The sequence below is a fragment of the Empidonax traillii genome, unplaced genomic scaffold, assembly GCF_003031625.1.
Source record: "Empidonax traillii isolate 1590-97213 ecotype Southwest subspecies unplaced genomic scaffold, ASM303162v1 scaffold284:size1552100, whole genome shotgun sequence".
Lineage (NCBI taxonomy): Eukaryota > Metazoa > Chordata > Aves > Passeriformes > Tyrannidae > Empidonax > Empidonax traillii.
This window is the reverse complement of record NW_020955477.1, coordinates 325,596-345,196: the sequence shown is the minus strand read 5'-3', so window position 1 is coordinate 345,196 and position 19,601 is coordinate 325,596. Positions and strand designations below refer to the sequence as shown.

The 19,601-nt window shown below is 47.4% G+C and overlaps 1 long non-coding RNA gene across 2 annotated transcripts in view; it reads left to right on the top strand.

The window, feature by feature from the left end:
• Positions 1-4,575: 4,575 nt before the first annotated feature.
• Positions 4,576-19,601, top strand: part of LOC114060665 — a 58,913-nt gene continuing 43,887 nt past the window's right edge. Inside the window, exons 1-2 of one of the 2 annotated variants that reach the window (XR_003571933.1) lie at positions 4,576-4,810; positions 10,529-10,593. This is a non-coding gene — a long non-coding RNA (uncharacterized LOC114060665). Of the gene's footprint in view, positions 4,811-6,258; positions 6,382-10,528; positions 10,594-19,601 lie in introns of those variants that run through there. The other variant, XR_003571932.1, reaches the window with a different exon arrangement.

Below are 19,601 nucleotides of genomic sequence, written 5' to 3'. Positions count from 1 at the left end.
ATATTGAGATTTTTAACATTCCATATTACACAACAGGAAGCAGAATCTTAATGGAAACACTGCACACAGTTGCCTTTAATAGGAAACAGTCTACACAGCAGTGGAGGAATATTTAAAATAATATTTCCCTTTCTTTTCTTTTTTATTTTCTTTTTTTAATTTCTTTTTTAATTACCACTTATTTTAGATAATTTTTAATTTGCTGAACTCTTTACACTGCTCGAAAAAGCCGTGCAGTGTGAGGCATGACCGTCACTGTGTGCTCTGCAGGCTGACTGGGTCCTCACTCCAGCTCTCTCAAGCTGCTGGGAGAACAGGCTGTCACACGAGTGCCATCAAGCTTCAGCTTTGGGTTTGCAGGTGTCGTTTATACACAGGACTTTGAGCTGGATCTAGATCCAGGTGTTCTCCAGCGGCAGCAGGACCTGCTAACCTTCAGGTTGAAGCAAGCTGAGCTTCCTGTTGAGTCCCTCATGGAATAGGGGGGTTTGAAGCTTCAAACTTCCAAGTTGGCAATTTTGGCTTTCGTTTCTCCGGCATATGAACGTAGGATGCAACAGCCTGGCTGGGAATTGCTAGCACACATAGAGGGAATGGGGTGTAATTCACTGAGGCCTGACTTGGCCTTGTGCTGCTGCAGAGGGCTTGTGTGGTTGTCTGAGGGCTGAGCAAGTGGCTGGGGTGGTTTGCTCTCCATGCAGACAACAGCCGACAGGGAGGGTTCCCCTGCTCCTCACCCCGGAGAACTATCTTTGTGCTCTGGCTTTCAAGAAATACCCAGTCCATTCAGTGGCCAGAGGTATTTTTCCTGACTTCCAGCTGAGAGAAATTCCTTCCAACTGATGCTGCTTTTTCATACAAACCACAGGGTACATGATCTTGAATCGAACCCAACCCTTTCACTTTAAGGTGATTTGTGGCTGTTTCTCGGGCCTGGGCAAAGAACGGGGTTTGAACTTCTCCTTCCCCACCGGCAAGTGGCTGGTGAGTAACCCTTGTGAGTAAGCCTGGTCAGATGTCTGTGCTAAGGAACCTCTCCCCACCCAGTCTGAAACACAGACAAAGTGATCCAAAGAAAGTGAGGCTCTCCCGTGAAAGCCAGCCTTGGCATCAGAGCTCACCTCCGGCTGCAGGGAAGCTCTGACTGGAATCTGAACTCCCTGCCTCACCCTCCTTCCACTTCCAAATTTAAACGTGGGATAATGTGTATAGTAAATACGGGTCACCTCCATGTCTGGGAAGGAATTTCATCCCCATGCACTTCTGTGCTTTCGAGAGAGTTGAGCTTTATAGCAAGTCTTTTATTCCCAAGCGGCTGGAAAGGGGGCTGTATTTTAATAAACGAGTAATCAATGGGTAGCACCCACAGCTTGCCGTCAGTAGTGTATAATTTTCCCGTCTGTAACGTGCTCAAGGAGCTCTATTGAGCATTTATGAACTCTGTGCATCACTGAGGAATCCGACTGTGCTGTGAAGTGCACCCGACTACTGCAGGGACTGTGGGGGAGGCAGTAAGAGGTTGTGAATTAAAGGAAGTCTCATGCCTGGGAGTTGCACCAGGTCCTGGCTTTTTTGGGATCACACACTGTTGGACCACAGTGAGAAAAGGGCTCCTGTGCTGTTTCAGCCTCTCCCAGAAGGAGCAGGACAGACAGCAATTTCATCCTGGAAGTTTGCTTGCGTGGTCATCCCCACAGTGTGGTACTTTTTGCTTGTGTTTGTAGAAATTTCCAGGCAGAGCTGTCATGAAAAATAACCAAACTGGGACAGAGATCTGGTTGTGAGCTACTGAAGAAAGCTTTTTCCCCTCTGTGCCAGAGGTTTGTGTGCCCAGTTCAGATACAGAGTCCTCTGGACCAAGTTTGAGCTATAGCAGGGGAGGGCTGTTCCCAGCTAACACCTTGGTTATAGAAGTGATGTGATGGTGGGAATCAGCTCTGGCTGATGTAGTGGTTGCTGGGGATGGGGCCATGGAGCTCCTCTGGGCTCTTTTCCCTTTAAAGTGAAGCTGCCTCCATGCCTCGAGGTGCAGGAGTCTTTCTTCACCTGCTTCCCCCTGCACCTGAGCTCTGGAGCAATGGCCAGCACAGCTGATGAAAGGGAACAACAGCCCCAGCCACGGCTGGGAGCGGTGGGAAGGACTGGGAAACTCTCCTATCATCTACTTTTTACTGCTCAGTGCTGGGGAGCGGGAGGGAAAGCCGATGACAGGTCAGGCCTTTTCCCTCTCTCCAGCTCACGCTCCTTCCTGCAGGCCGTGTGTAACCTCAGCTTCTGCCTTTGTGTGCCCTTGGGAGAGGCACATTTCCTTCTCAGCCTCTCCTGGCTGCTGGGACTGTAAGAAGTCATCCCACAGCTGCCCGCCTCGGTTTCCCACACACAGGGAATTCTGCAGGATTAGTTATCTCTCACCCCTCCCTGAAGGATGCTGAGCCTGAGGTCTATCCAGGGACTACATTACCTGTAAAAGAGATCAAAAAAAAAGGGCCTGGTTACAAAATTAGATTCCTGCTTAGTGGCTTCTGGTCTTTCCCATTTCTGGGACTACAGTTTATTTCTGTTTGTGATTTTGAGCAGGTCTGGACAATTTTGGCAGGTTGGGTGTCAGGAATTTCTAGTCTGAAGTTATCTGCAAGAAAAGAGGATCTGGGTGTATTTTTACCTTTTCATGACTGAAAGCTGCTGTAAGTCCCAGAAAGGCTTTTCCAGCATTAAACAACATTTTGTGGTTTCTCTTCTGAGGCATATTTAGAAGGCTTGGTTTTCCTAAGGTGGATAATAAGGTGAAAATTGTCTCCTATTACAATTTCTCAAGTCTAGCCCTCCTCTCAGTTAGTACCAGAACTGCCCCCCTTGCTCCTGAGCATTAAATTCAACTGCTTAGGCTTATTGAAAACTCCAGCTTTAGCTTCCTCCTTCAACTGTAATTTTAGATCCTTGGTGGGTGTAAACAGACACAAATACACAATGCCATTCTGCTGCTTGCCATTCCCTGGGAATAAGGCCCAAACATTTATTCCTTCTCTTCACCTCTGGAGCCTGCAGACACACACACACATAACCCACACACACACTTGTGCAGACGAGGCACCGGGAAGGTTTTGGAACTGCAAAACCTGTAGTTTTCCTTCTACTGAGGAAATTGATCTGTAGGTCTGTTGGTTAAATCTAGATAGGAAATAAAACAGCCTCAACAGGAACTTTGTGCAGACCTCCGATGGCGTTTTTACGTGACATTTTGCAAGAATACAAAAGTCTGCAAATAAACGTGGCGACCCACCAGAAGCACTGGAAGTTTGTCATTCCTTCTCCATGACTTTATGTATACAATGTTTGGAGGAGGAGGCTTTTTCTGAGTGGGTTGGGTTGTTTTTTTGTTTGTTTGGATTTCATTTGTTCTCCTCTTATTTGAGAGAAGAATAATTATAACCACCAAGTGCTTTTGGAGTTGAAGGGGAAATCGTCCTCGATAAGCCTGTCTAGAATGACTCAGCTCTGTGCTGGGGATTTGTAGTGCAAAAACATGGATATAAGTGCGGTTTTCAGCCATTTCCCTAGGGAGAGCTGCTTCCCACATGGCCCTGCAGGTCCTTGCTCACAGCTGGCATCCCTCCACCCTGGCTGAGGGCCACGCTCAGCCCTCGGGGGTGGGTGGGAGAAGCAGGAGGCTGTAGGAGCCGTATAAGTGCTCACGTGTCAGTGCACATGGACAGACCCACTTCAGCACAGAATTTCGTCCCAGTATCCAGTCTAAACTACTCTCTGTCAGTTTTAAGTTGTTCCCCCTTGTCCTGTCACTCGATGCTCTTGTAAATAGTCCCTCTCAACCTTTCTTTTAGCTCCCTCTGAGGAGGGACCTGTACTGAGGGCCACAATTAGGTCACCCTGGAGCTTCTCTCCTCCAGGCTGAACAACCCCAATTCTCTCAGCCTTTCCTCACAGCAGAGCTGCTGCATCCCTCTGATCACCTTGGTGACCTCCTCTGGCCTCACTCCAACAGGCTCATGTCCTTCCTATGCTGGGGACCCCAGATCTTTGCCCTCTTCCCCTTGAGCTCTTGTTTAGCAGCTCTGCAGCTCCCAGTCCTTGCAGCCATACATGCACAAAGCAGCTGCTCAGAAATGTTTTGTCAAGGCTTTTCTCTTCTCCTCCACCATGAAAACTGGCTATTAATAAACTACTTCCCATGGAGAAATTTCCTTTTGCGTGGACATTCCCGGAGGAGGAGGGGATGCCCTAAAAGCTGAATTGCCTCTGGAGGATGCAAACATCTGATGATGTTTAAACAGAGGAAAATGACCCCAAACACATCCATTTTCACTGGGTTTGAGTGCTTGAGTGTGTTTTCTCATGGCAATACCGTATGATTAATCTTAAGTGGTTTCCATGACTGATAAGTCCTTTTCTAAGGGCCTCCTCTGCACTGGCTGCCCAGGGTGTGAATTCCCAGTGTTGTCATCCCTGCCCCTTCCCAACCCTTAAATCCCTCTTGGACGGGAGTCCGGGGGGATTGTCCGCATCAGGCTGGATTTATAGGAAGCGGGCAAGAAAGGAGGGGGAACATTTTCACATTCCTTTGAAACATACATTTGGAAACTTTCCCTAGGAAGAAAAGTGCTTACGCAGCTTTAGCGGCTGTACATGTGCTTTGGATTGTGTGAAACTCTATCTGCTTTTCCTCAGCAGAGGCCGGATCCCCACAGGGGAGAGGCAGCCAGACCGGCAGACCCGGCGTGGCGACTTTGCTGCAAAACTCCTTCCACATTCCACGGGCAAGGAATGCCCCCACTGGCTGCATTCATAAGCCCAGGTGGGTGGGAGGAAGAGGAAGGAGATGTTCCTTCTCGGACTCAGGCCCAAAGAACCTGTAAACCCAAAATATTCAGGGTTTAAGGTCTTTGCTGGGAAAGGTGGACGTGGATTCAAAATGCCTCAGAGTTTTTGTCAGGAGATGATTCTTAAGGGTTAGAGGGTTCTGGGTGCTGCTGGTGCAGCTGGATAGTCCCTGCCTGTGGATGAAAAACCCAGGACAAAGCCCCCAACAGCTCACAGGTACAGGAGGGCAGCACAGGACTGATAAGACACTCAGAGCTTGGTCTGATTCGTCTCAGGTCTCCAGTTCAGCTCTGTCCTACATGTTGAAGATCTCACCACCTGTCCAGAAGTTTTTGGGGCTTAATGCTCAGACAGCTTCCCTTGCTTTTCCTGGAATTGAGGGGATTCCCTCCTCTTCTGTGCACACGTGTGTCCCCAAAGATTGTGGGCATGCGTGTGGCAGCCACACCTTTTTGTTTCCCCTGAGAGGATCCAAGGGTGAAGGCACTCATGAGAGGACAAAAAACCCCTCCTGCTGCAATGGAGGTGTGGTGCTGGAGAGAGCAAGAGGCATCTTCCAGGAGATGATTGGGATAATACTATGGTTTCCACTGCTGCTGCCCATGGAAATGTGTGTCCCCACAGGGGCTTGGCATGTGAGGAGGAGGAGACAGCTCCCTGAGAGGGGCTAAGGCAGGGGAAGCACTAGGAATGTGAACACCACAAAAACAAATCTGTTAATAATTACAGCCCAGCAGAGCTGCTGGCAGCCACTGCTTTTCAGGCTGGACCCTCACCCTAAACAGACATCCTGGGCACCTCTGGATTAGGGGTGAAAACTAGGCAGGGTCTGGTAGAACAGCAACCTGGGGGCAGCTTCCAGTCTCCTGAATCAGCATTTTGAAAGCCAGACATGCTGAGTTACCCGCCTTCCTATCCCCCCCAGGCATGTGTGTGTGTACAGACAGCTATAAAATACACATATAGCTGTGTGTTAGTACACACACTCCTGCCTCTGTGAAATGTCAGCCAAAAAATTATTCAAAGGTTGCTCAGCCTGGTTCAAATGCTGTTAGGCTTCAGAAATTACACCCCTCCTCCAGGAATGGGCAAGAGCTGACACAAAGCAGCAATAACCAAAAATTTCCCAGCTGTTGTGTCTGGCCTTTTGAAAACAGGAATTTCTTGGTAGGGAGCCTGAAACCTTACTCTTTCCATTCGGCATTGCCTGAGGGTGCTGGCATTAAAAGGATGCATGAGAAAGGATTTATTATCAGCAAGGTGCTTGTAACAACAACATGTTTTTTTTTTTTTTAAAGAGCTGAGTATAGATGGACATTGAGAGGATGAGGGGGGTAACCACTGCTGGGTCTGTTTTTCACCCCAAGACTGTCTGCATGGAGATCCACTTGCAAGGAACACGTTGTGCTCCAGAGCCCAATGGCCCTACAATACGAGGAGGGACAGCTCATAGCTCTTCGTGGTTTAGTCAGGTTGGCTGCAGTCAGGGATAAAGAAACAGATGCAGAAAGGGATGATCTCAGGAGATCCCCAGGGGATGACAAGGTCTGATGTTCTGCTTGGCCTGTTTTACCTGAGTTTTCTCTGGGGACATTGATTCTCAAAGGCTGCTGGAACAAACCCTGGAGATGAAGGCAGGAATAGTCTGCGATTCCCGTAGCTGCTGTCACAGGATGGGTAGATTATTCCTAGAAACTCATGACTGGCATGGGAAGCAGGTTCACCAAGACCTGAATCTAGAGTGGAAGCTGTTCTCTTTCAGTTCCTGGTACACAGGACCTGAGGAGTTGCCATGAAAGTATCCCTGGCCAGGGCCAGAGGAGCTGTCTGGAGCAGGGGGTTGGGACCTGGTGCCCTTGAAGGTCTCTTCCAACCCAAACCATTCTGTGTTTTTATGAAGGAGCTGAAAATGCTCCACCAAACCCCAGTCTGCCCTCCATAGGTGTTTGGTACATGACTTGATGAACTGAAGCTTCAAGTAAAACACTCCAAAGCCCAAGATGCTCCTGCAGGGGTTGATACCACGGTATATCTCACCTTCAGAACACAGAGGCCCACAGCTTTCAAACCAGCAGCTATTCCTGGGGCAGTCATACCCTTTTGACCTGGAAATGTTCCCTCCGTGGCCTGTGACGTTGTCCCTAGCTCCAGAGGTTGTTAGCAGTGTGTCTTCAGTGGCATGCCGCACAGATTTATGCTAAACCTCGTGCTTCCTCTGAGAAAAGCAAATCTGTGGGAGCTCAGCCTCCCCCAGACCATCCACATCTTCCCTCCATCTGACAACGCAGACTACAGTGCAGGCTTCTATTGTTCACAGAGTGCTTTGATGGCAGGAACCAAACTTTGTACTTGGAGCGCTAACTGGGTGCTCTGCAAACTGATTTATAGCCATATTCTACTTTTCATTAACGCTACGTGCATAATCACGCCGCTACAGTCAGAGCCCTTCAGCCAGAACTCCACACATGAGGCTGAACATTGGGATCCGTGCATTGAGATAACATTTTGAATAATCATAATCTCAAACAGTTGGGAATCACACTGTTGTTTCTTCTACCAAGTGTTACTTTGAATGGTTTCTTTCTATATATATGTATATATATGCACAAAGAAAGATCTGGTGCAAAACACCTAGACTTGGTGAACATATTAGTATGAAACGTGGCCTAGATGGAAATTTGAAAAAGACAAGCCATGAATTGCCTCATGGCTTTAACAAGGGTCGGTTTGATTTTTTGGTAACAAAGGCTGCAAACACTAAATCCTGGAAAAGAGAGTTGCAAAGTGCCCAATGCTTGTTTTGGCTCTAAGAAATGTGGCTGTTTTGAGGTGCAGAGCACCTGCAGCTCCTGTTGATCTCAGGAGGAGTACACTACCTCCAGGATTTGGACAACAGACGATGGAAACAGTTAAACGCGAATCATTCTTCACATAAGCCAGCGCTAAGCAAATGATCTCATATTTATTTACGTCCCCAGCCAAATTTGTACTCATTTCCTCTGTGAAAGGCAATAAATTGCTTCAGCAAGAGTCTTCAGCATCCAGTTTTGAGCAACACGACACCCACAGTCCCCAGGGCGTTGCTTGTAGTCCAGAGAGGTCATAACTCCTGCAGCACGGTGGATGGGGCGGGGGGGTTGGCTAACGTGGTGGCCTCTGCATCCCACCTTTTCCATCCCACCTTTTCCCAAGAGCCAGTGGAGGCTCAGGACCACCTTCCTCTGCCTCCTTACGTGTCTCAGGAGATCGTACTTGCCCGTGCCGAGTCTCTCAGCTATCAACCCCTGTGATATCTCCCTGGCCAGCCCTTCAGCTTTGCTCTTACAGGAGGGGACCTGAAGGCCTGGGGTCGTTGTTACCTCAGTGAAGTTGATCTGTGGGTGAAATATAAAGATCGAATTCGTAAAGAGCGGTAAAAATTTAATCATTTGGCTCAAGGTGTTAGCAAATCCACGGAATGAACACAGAGCCTGTAACCAAGGCTTAAAAATCATCTCCCTCTCACCACAGTTGGTGGTGAGCTAATGGTCAGTTCTGTTTCTGACCATTAATAATTTGTACCTCTGGCAGGTGTGCAGTGCCTAGTATTCACTTCTTTTTTAGCCATCCAAGAATTCATCATGGAGCTGGAAAGATTCACCAGTATATCCAATCCTAAGAGCAGTTGTTTTGTGTTTTCAAGCTGATCAGTATTTCCTGTAACTGGTAGGGCTGTGTAAGAGGAGACACACTTGGTAACATGATAATTATAGTTATATTCCGTGATGTTTTATTTAAATTAACTTTTTCCCTTTTCCAGTCTAAGCAACATCACTGTGTAATTTTTATGATGTAGTCCTGTGGTTTCTAAATGAAGGGCCACAAAACCCTGGAGGCTGACTGTCCCAGGGCTGGTCTGTGGGTTGCATCAGGCTGCTGATTCAAAGACAGCCCCCCATGAGCTGATATGAAGCTTTTACATCCCACTGCCACAGGGCTTTACATGTTAGATGTGTACCCTGGGGTGTGATGGGCCCTGTTGCTGCTTAATAGTTCCACACACACAAAAATTAAAGCAGATTTGGCAACAGTTTACCAACTACATTTTGTCCTCAAAGGGACACGGCTCTGTCAGTGTTTTGCAAGGAATTAACCCTAAGGCATGGCCCCGGAGAAAGTAGTATTTAATTGGTTCAGAAAGAGCTAAAACCTGCTCCCACAGCAATCAAAGGAGGCTTTGCCATTGTTTTATGAAGCTGGAAGAGATTCAGAGCATCCCGTGATGGCTGCTTTGGGTTATGGGACTTATGATTGTGGTTTCTGTTGCTGTTCTGTGAGTCGTGGTTTGCTCCAGGTGCATAACATTCAAAACATTGTGGGTTTGGTGTAGGAAGTAGAGACAGGGTGGGAAAAGGGAGGGGAATGGGATGGGATGGGGACTCCAGGTGCACTTTCAGCCTGTGGGGTGCAAGGGATGTGTGGTACCTTTTATTTCCCCCCCCTGTGGAGCGAATCTGAAATTCTGATGAGACCTTCCGTCTATAAAATGGTTTGTACTTACTACAGAAAGACTTTACAGTGGTACCAGGGATGGTTATGTTGGTGCCAACCCAACTGAGAGCCCTGAGACAAACATTCTTCCCTCTGGAGCTGCAGGTGTGGCAGAAGAGCAGTTCTGGGGAAGCATATGGTAGCAACAGTCTTTTCTTGTAGGAAGGGAGTTGTCACAGAGGTGACACTTTCCAGCAGTGTGAGAGTCTAAAAAATGATGTTAAAAACCGCTCTGGCTGGAACTGGCTGATTTGGAAAAGCTGGCATTATGAAATTTGTGAGACTGTTCCCACTGCCTACACATGTTAGAGCTGTCTGTGTGTGTAAAGGGAATATTAAGGTGCAAAAAACCCCATGTACTCACACTTTAAGGAGTCTGGAGGAGAATCATTGTCATTAACCAATTCATGAAACACAGGACAGCAGGAACATCTGCAGCAATGTGCCTCATCCCTGGAAGTGTTCAAGGCCATGTTGGATGGAGCTCTGAGTGACCTGGTCCAGTGGAAGGTGGCGCTGCCCATGGCAGGGAATTGGAATGAGATGAGCTTTACGGTCCTTTCCAACCCAAACCTTTCTCTGATTCTGTGGTGAAGGAAAAGCAGGAATTTTCCCTAAATCAGTAGCACTGTTAAAACCTGCCTGTGAGGTACAGCGTGGAAACAGCAGGAGAAGGTATCTTATCTCCAGATGCATGGGGAGCTTGCTGTAAGGACTGGACCTGGGTCTCCCAGGCTCCAGGCTCTGACTCAAATCACCACACAACTCCTGCCCTCTCCCTCCGCTGCCGCTGATCCGGAAAAAAGCTGCGGCCATAATCTGGTGCTAAATCTCCTCAGATCAAATAGCTTTGCTCTTAACAAAATAATCCTACAGAATGACTTGGCTCTCAGCTGGGAGCAGGAGGGAGATCTGGGCAGTGGATTACAGTCGGGGCACAGCACCAGGAAATTAAGCTTTATTGTGTGTGCTCTGGCACACAGAAGGGATGTTTATGGCATGTGCCCCACCATCCCATCTCTTAATTCCTAATCCTTTGCCCATCACAGTGTGGCTGGGGAGTTTTATCAGGGGAAGGCAAAGCTAATTCCTGGTCTTACTATTGTGGGGGAAAAAAAAAAAAAAATTCTGGTTGTGAATTTTTCCTCCTTTCTGTTTTTAGGCTACCAGATGAGCACTGCCCTGGAGTGAACACCTCAAGTGGGGCACAAGCCAGAGGTACCAAAGGTAGGTTCATCACCAAAAAACTCCATCCTGAAACCCACTTTCCTCTGCTGCTGACAGTCACGAGGCCAAAACCACCACCGTGCCTCGTGTTTGGAGCTCAGGGCAGGTTTGTGCATCACCGCTGCTGCCCAAACCCACAGGGTAAGGGACAGCAGAGTCACCTTTGTTTGCCATGTGGCAGCATGCTAGTAAGACTATGGATTAGCAATGTGGCCTTTAAAAAATGCATTGTTGTAATTTTCCCCTCACCTTTAAGAGCCTGGTAGTGGTAACGGAAGTCTGAAGCTGTGGCTTTGGTTCCTTTCAAACCTAAAGATTAGATACCAGAGGAGAAGTCATGAGATTTGGTGGCTGGCCTTTAGCTGTACTGTAAATCTTTTTCCATTTCCTTTGGCCAAATCTGGGAGAAAAAAAGCTGGAGTCGTGACCCAAAGCAAAATCCCCAACTGCTGTCAAGTTGCTGACATACTTCATTGCCTCCGGGAAATCCTCTTACAGCGGTGAATTCCCAGATTTTATTTTAGGGTATTGTAATCCTGATAGGGCCTGTCCCTAAGGACCTGTTCCCCAGAAATATTTGTGATTTTCAGATGTCAAAGCAGTGCTAACAGAACCTTCAGTTTCATTGCATATGTGTTGGGGGTGTGTTTTGCTGAGCACGTCTGAAAGGAGGTGCAAAAATGGAAGACTGGGAGTTTGTAGTAAAAAAATTATTCCTGAGAGGCTTTTCAGGAGAAAATGAGGAGATGCTTTGAATATGTGAAGGTCTCAGCCAGCTAGAGAGATCCACACTTCAGACACAGTGCAGACATCCAATAAAGCAAAATACAAGTCTCCTTAACTCTAGAGCTGCAAGTGGCACATTTTTAATTGTGTTCCCCAGGAACGAGGAGTTTGTGCTTCATTCCCACTCATGTAACACTTCTCAGCCTCTGTGTGAGCTTGAACTTGCAGTTCATTCAACATATTAACACTAAACATTGTTGAAGCCACCAGGTCTCTCTCCAATGTATTTCCTATCAAAACTATTTATTTTCCAGGATCCCTCTGTTCCCAAACACGTAGTTGTTTAAAATTTCCGGAAAACGTTTGGTTGGGCGTGTTCAGGACTGGACCTTTGCTCACTCACAAGGTTCATGAACCTTCACAACTCTCTAGGTGAACTTAGCCTGACTTTCCCCTGTATAACCAAATCCCAGTCCGGGTCAGTCTCTTTTGGTTTCATGTTTCACTACTGATGATTTTCTACAGCTCAGGTTTTAAAGACCCAAGCCTGGGACGGATGCAGGTCTCCCATAAACACACAAAACAACCATGGCTGTAGCTGTGCATCTCATTCGTCATGTCTGAGGCTGGAATGTATTTTCCTGCAGCAAAATCCTGGAGTAACTGTGATGTGAATTAGTAGCAAAGCAGGAATAGAAGGGGAGTGTTTATTGTTCATGTGTTAAAATAATTCCACCAAAGTTTGATTTATTCCAAACCTCTGTTCGGTCTGAGGCATTGAAAGTTTGCAAAAACACCAAATGTTGAGGGAGGCAGCTCGGTTTGTTCTGGAATGACCACAAAAGGGCAAAGACATTGTCTAGAAATATACACTATAATGCATAGTATGTCAAGCCTGCCAAAAAGTCTGAATTAGAGAATTCTCTCATGCTGTTTCCTTGGAAGAGCCCAGAGAGGCGGCGCTTTCTGTCACCGAGCGTGAGTCAACCCTCAGAGGAGGATGCTCAGATGGAAAACAGATCGAAGGAGGGCTCTGCAGGCTGTGCTGCTGCAGGTCCTGTCCCTTGAAGTGAAAAGCAGAGGAAGGGAGGAAAAGTGAGATGGGTAACAGATGATGTGATGGCAGTGTCAATCACAGTGGAATTCCATCCTGGCCCCGTGTTACGGCGGGGCTGAGAGTGCTGCTCCGGCGAAGGCTGCGTCAGCACTTTGTTTAGCTTATGCACAGATTCATTATCAGCCCTTTGGGCTGGGGCTGACTTTTCTAGGAGTTACCCTGGCAGCAGTTCTTTCAGCTTGTGTACAGTTCGAGAGTTGTTTAACCTCTCACCCCTGCAGCCTCAGGCCCAGCTTATCCCGCCACAGCACAGTTTTCTTGGGGGGACTGGGGCTGTAAGTCTGAAATCCAGGCCCTACAGCAAAGACAGGGGTTTGTGAAGAGCTCCCCCATCCTTGGAAAACACCTGTGCCCTGAGCCAGTCCTTAGGCTGAAAGTCCCGTGGTGGTTGAGGCAGTTGGGACTGTTCAGCTTGGAGAGGAGCAGCTCTGGGGTGACCTTAAGGGTGCCAGTGCCTAAAGGGGCTGCAGGAGAGCTGGAGAGGGACTTTGGAGAAGGGCACAGAGTGACAGGACAAGGGGGAATGGCTTCTCACTGACAGAGGGCAGGGTTGGATTGAATATTGGGAAGAAATTTGTCCCTGTGAGGGTGGGGAAGCTCTGGCACAGGTTGTCCAGAGAAGCTGTGGCTGCCCCATCCTCAGAAGTGTCCAAGGCCAGGCTGGGTGGAGCTTGGAGCAACTTGGGATAGTGGAAGTGTCCCTGCCCATGGCAGGGGGGTGGAATGAGATGGGCTTTAGGTTCTCTCCAACCCAACCCTTCTGTGATTCCATGATATTTTGGGGCAGTTCCCAGCCAGCTGGAATATGAACACCCCATGTGCCAAGGGTGGTGATTTACAATTGTTAGCAGAGGAATTGTCCTACCTAATCAGTTGCTGCCTGTCAGAAAAGCTGGAATAAATGTGTCTTCTTATCCAATTCTCCTGTGAAGTAAAATGCAATGGCTTAAACCCCCCCATCTTTGTCACGGGATGTGGCTGCAGCCACCTCAGCTGATGGGTGATGGCTCATTAACCCTTGATAACTCCATCAGATCAAGCTGAGAGGATGAGCAGCAATAACTTGCCAGAAGGAGCTGCTGTTCTCCCAGAGAGCTCTGGTGTTCCTTAGGTAGGAAACTGTGGCACCACCGGCTGTGGTGTGAAGCCTCTTTCTTAAATCAGTCTGTATTCCTGGAGTTTGGACTGTGGTAAATACGTGACCAGTTCCTAAAACATCTCCTGGGACTCATTTACCGGGAAGCCTGACTCCTCTGTCAGACAGACTGGCAGAAATGTTGGAATTAGTAGGCACTTGGATGACACTGATAGACTGGGGAGGAGTTACTGTGGCATTTGTAGGGAGAAATCACACCTCACAAATCTATTACAACTATTTGGAGTGTCACACAACCCTTCACTAAGGCTGACAGAGTGAGAAATCTTTTAACAAGACCCCTCCCCGGGAGGGAAAGACTTTTCTTCAATTACAAACTTGTAATAATGGCAAACAAAGGACAGGAGGAAATACTTAGATTTTTACAGAGGAGTGTTTTACAAACACTGAGGAGTGTGGTAGGGAAAGTGATCATGTTTGCTAATAATAATTATTTAGAGCTAAAGCTGACTGCAAAGAGATGCAGAAGGATCTCCTGGTACTGAGGGGATTGTGAGGAAAATGGCAGAGGAGATTGGATTGAGCCAAATGTAAAGTAAAGCACCCAGGAGAAAGGGACCCCAGCCACAAGCACGTCCAGTTATCACAGCTCCACAGAGTTTACTGTGGATCAGCCTCTACAAACATCAGCTTAGTGTTCACTAGAGACCAAGAGGTAGGACTTATCACAGACAAATAGCAAACAGCACAGAAAAACTCTCTGTGATTATATAAATCCTTGGGGTGGGGATTCTGTGTGCAGTCCTATTCATCTTTCTCATGAAGGACACAGGGGAAAACTGTGGAGGAGGAAAACAAGTAAAGGAATGACTGCCCTGAAGGGATATGAGAGAGGGCTTTCAATCACACGAGGCACGGAGAATACAACAGCAAAATCCTTGTCAGGGACTGAAAGTGGAAGCCAAAGGGACACTGTGCATGGAATCAGCAACCAACCTCTGCTAAAAGGCAGGTGGTGCAAAGCTGAGGGCACTGCTGCACTTTTGTGTACAGCTACAGGATAGAAAAAACTTCCCAGGAGCAGGTGTGTGAACCTGGGCTGGTTTATAAATCAATCCACATCTTGGTCTGGTCTTGTGGATCAGAGCCACGATCTGCCGTTCTGGGTAAAGGAGCTTTGGGTTTCAGTACTTACTTTTGATTTACAAAACATAAACCAGGTAAGATTATCTACCCTTGTTCTCAGTGCAACGGTTTAAACTCTCAGCTGAGATCCTAGAGGGAAACTTGGCCTGAGAAATCCTAAAATCTGGTGATGCCATGAACCGAGAAGGGTTGTTCATAGAGCAGTAAGTGAAACATCTCCAGTGACCAGTCTCACTATGAAAGTCCAACAAGGCAAGCAGTAGATCTTGGAAGGAGATCTGACCAGATAGAAGAGTATTTGGTGATGAGGGAGAGGCTTTGGGATGTAATGGGGAGGAAATGCAAATGAAACACAGAACCAAAGGAGAGGGCTGTCTTTCTGCTAGGATTTGAGCTATTTTTGTGCTGTGTCACCCACACCGATGTTCACAGCACCTCAGCTGTGTCCTTGCACACCTCCAAAGCCTATCACATAGGTACTGTTTTACAGAGGTTTTCTAGATCAATGGAGAAGTTTAGCTTTTCCAGAGAAAAACATTCACAATTTCACCATAAATGTCCAAAGCCCTGAAATCCAAGGATGACTGGCCAGGAGTGAGGGGCTTTGTTTCCAGCGAGCAGGTGCTTCAATGAGGCTGCGAAGGAAAGACACCCAAACTATGAGCTAAGCTGGAGCACTGGAGCTGCAGCAGGAAGGTGTCCAGTGATTGCTGGAGGACGGCTCGTCTTGGTCGCTGCCCAGGATGATTGCATGTTAAAGCTATTGCTCTTCCCAGATATCCAGCACGCACTGCGAGCCCGCGGCCAAAATCAATTAGGGGCGATCACATCACACCACAGAAGGCAAAGACACTGTCAGTCTTTCATTGAGCAACAGAGCTGCTCATGAGCTCGCTGAGGGTGGAACAGGAACAGCAACGGGTGAAGAGTTCAGGGCAGATTATTTATGCGTCGGGTTTCCTCCCGTTCGCCCTGCTTGCAAACGGGCCTTGACTTTCCCCCACACATCCATAACTCACAACTGCTTGGGAGCTCATTTTGGTGGCACAGCTCATTTTGAGAAGGCTCCTTTTCAGCCTTCTGATACCTGAAAAATGGGCTTTTTTGTGGTGGCTCTTGACTCAGGGGGTTCCAAGGGGGCCTGTATCATGATGGAGATGTTCCATGGACGCGTTGTGGTGGGGTACAGAGGGACCCATCAGCCAAGTGCCATGAGCAGGACCTCTCCACTGCTTTCTTTTGAGCTCAGTGCTTGTGCCCCTGACCTTGTCCCCCACAATCATGTGCAAAGCCCAGTGCCATCCCCAAAGTACCTTCTCACTGACTCCTGTAGATTTTTGTTAGTGCCAGACCTCCTCACTCCTGCCTGTGATATCACAGCCAGCTTTCACACAGATGGGTCACATGTTCAGGCCCCAGGTCTGAAAGCACTGAGGTCATAACCTGCTCTAGTCAGGAGAAATAGAGCAGAAAGTAATTTGGCCCTACTGAGGGACAAGGGAGAGGAAGGGATGAGCTGGGCAAGAGCCCACATGTGCTTGAGCAGAGAGCTCTGATGTTTCACAGGCGTGGGGAGGAATGCTCCAGGAGATGGAAGGCGCAGCCCAGGCTGCAGGAGCTGTTACAGCTCTCGCTTCAGAATAAAAGCTCACCATGTGCTCATGCAGAAGCCCTTTCTCCCAGAGCCTGCCCCTGTTATCCCACAGGATAACGCTCTCCTTGGCCCGTGTAGCTGAGACACCCAATGCTGAGAAGTGACACCTGGGACAAACCAAGCCAGAGGCTCCTGGCACAGGCAGTGCTGGCAGCTTCTGCTGGTGCTCCAGGGAAATTACAGAGCAGACACAGCCACCTTTGCAATCTCCAGAGTGTCACAGTTTGGGGTCATTTTGGGGATAGTCTGGTTACATTTGAAGAGCTCTAATTATCCCTTCCTCTGATGTGAAGGGCCAGCAGACTGTGTGAAGCCTATAGAGAGTTCAGGGTCACCCTGACCCAAGCCCTGAGTCACTCTGCCCAAAAAGTGTCCATCTCCGTGGGCCATGCGTTTGGGATTGCCCTGGCCCAGCCCTGGAGGCAAGTAAGGGCTGGAGAGGCAGATGGCCAAACACAACACACCTGAGACACTTTCTGAGGCAGCCTGGGAGAGCAGGAATGTGGCTGGGGACACCTGCCCTGGCTGCTAACTGGGGAGTGGATTCAGCTGTGTCAGCTCCAGCTCTCCCCAATATCTCTGCTCCACCACCCACTTAGGCAGCTCTTGTTAAAGAGTGAGAGCTGCACTCTGATCCTTGGATCCAGCCTGTCCCCAGGAGCAGAGGGAAGGAATAGCTGTCTCCAGTGACGCAGCCACGACAACAGTGCAGATGTTACTGGGATGTTCTGGGAAGCTGCAAAATATAGCAGGTATTTATTGTTTCACTGTGCTGGGTTTCCTTCTGTTGATATGCAGGTATTGTAGCTTTTGTGCCATCCTCTTTGCAGGGGTCTTAAGTCTGACACAGAACTGTTGATAACCAAGGGACAGATGTCCTGACTGGACACTGGGGTGGTATAATGAGGTGTAACGAAGGGCTGGAAACCATAATTTTACTGTGAGGAAAAAAAAAAAAGCTATCTTGGTAGATTACACAAGAGCTCAGAGGTGTTTGCTGGACTAAGGTGTCTTGGAGAGCTGAACCTGACCCCAAAGAAGGTTTGAATGGTGAGAGAGAAGTGTGCAGATGTTTATGGCTGCTTTTGGGGTTCTATCTGTGCCTCTTTTGTCCTCTACAGTGAGACAAAGTCGGTGTGTGGCTGTGCATGGTGTAGCTTTCCCGTGTCCTCTGTGCAGAGCTGGCCCAGGGTAGGTGATGTGCAAGTGCCAGGGAAGGGGAGTAAACACCAGTGGAAGGGTCTGGCTGCTGTGGCAGATGGGAATGACAGCCAGCCACTGGGAGATGGGAATGCCTTCTGAAAGGGAAAGTTTTCAGCAGGATTTAGGAACAAATAAAAGGAGCCCTTGAGAACTCCCAAATCCTGCAGAGCTGTAAGGTCAGAGAAAGAGAGAAAAAAGCAAGTTCTTGTGTATTAGAGTGACAAATCAGATATAAGGATGTGGAAGAAGTTGCTCATACTGGCAAACCCTTCAAGGGCATGTAGATTGCTCAAGCTCTCTTTAAAAAAATAAATAGGTTGTGGGGGTTTTGTGTGGAGTTTTTTTGGTTTTTTTTTTTAAAAAAGAAGCATCCCAGCTGTTTTTGCAGGAAGTAATGAGATCTTGCTGCCTGATTGATAAAACACACACAGTAAAGAGGTTTCATGTGTCCTGGTCTTCAGGACATCACTGTGCTCTGTAATATAGATATTTAAAAAGAAATTGCTGACTCATGCTCTGCTCTCTGGAAGCTGCAGCCTTCTTGGCAAACTCCTTCCTTCCCACCTTCCACCCCTGGCAGGTTTTTTTTTCTTGACAGTAATTTTCCAAATTTTGATGCGTTGTGTTTTTTTTTTTTTTTTTTTTTTTTTAAAATCACAATACATCCGAAAGAGTAGAGGTTGTTGAAGGCAGTGTTTTGTCTCCTCTAATCCTGTTGGGAACAGATGGGAGACTACAGAAAATCGTGCCTGGAAAAAGTGCTCCAATATATCTAAATCAGCCCGTGTTCTGTCGTGCTGCACACACATCTAACCATGTGCAAGGCAGACCTGAAGGTTATTTTCCCAAATTACTCTTGCAAAGTGGCTTGAAAAGAGTTAGGGTGAGCACTGTGAACGTTTCAAAGCTACATTTATTTCAAAGCTTTCTGGAAGACAATACAACTTAAACATTCGATTGCCGGTTTTCCCAAACAATAGTATTTTGGAGTGGTTTTTTTTCTCCTGTTGGACTGATGTTTTTACTCGGGATGTGTTTAGAAGATGTAGGCTAATCTGGTTTAGCAGTTGCTTAATCAAGACTTCTGGTATTTCTTCTCTTTGAAAGGGTTTTTTCCCTCTTTTCTGTGGTCTCAGTGCAGGCTAATGTGGAAAGTGCTTTGAGCTCCCTTGGAATGTGGTTTGCTCAGAGGAGAGAAGAGTTTCAGAACTGAGTTGTGTTTCCAGTGTCCTCATATCCATCATCTCTTTTCAGCCTGGTCTTCCCTGTCTGTTCTAGTCACTGACTGCTGTTTCCAAAACAGCAAATTCCTTGGTGGTCAGGAATTCCTGCTCTGACTTGGTGGCCTTTGGGCACCTCTGCTGAGAAGCAGCGGGGTGGGTAAGTGGCAGAGGGGCACATGTGACTCTTAATCCGCCGAACATTAATAATGCGACGTTTTTATCTTTAAAAAACATCTAAAATTCTGAGAGAACCACGGTAATACCTAACTTACCATTGTCAGAAGTGTGGCCGATCTCCCTACCTTTGAAATTCCTTTTTCAGTTCATTGCTGTTGTCACTGTGATTATTGTTATTTATAACAGCAATTGTTATTTTCCTAATCAGAATGACAAACCATCTGGGTATATTTTGGCTTTTGTGATTGCAGTTCAGAAGGCTGAGTTAAAAGCATAACATGTACTGGGAATTGAAGGAGGAGGATGATATAATCCTATGTTTTTCCCAGGAGTAGCAAGTCAGATGTGAATAAGTGTTGGCTGCTCTCCTACTGTTACCAAGTTTTTCTGTGTCTGTTGTGTACCTGGCCATACTTTTAAGTTTCCCCTTCTCTTTGCCATCTCAGACTCATGGAACTAGTTGAGATTGAGGAGCTTTTCTTTTAACAGCAAAGTTTGTCCTCAGCGTTGCAGGGAAAGTCATTAAAAATACAAATGCAAATTAGCCGTGCTCATTTGCGTGATTAGACTGACTAATCAATGTCTGTCAAGCCTGGTGTTGCCAATAAAAGTCCTTCAGGCTTCTAATAATGGCTGGAGACTCTGTTAATCCAGTAAAATCTGTTC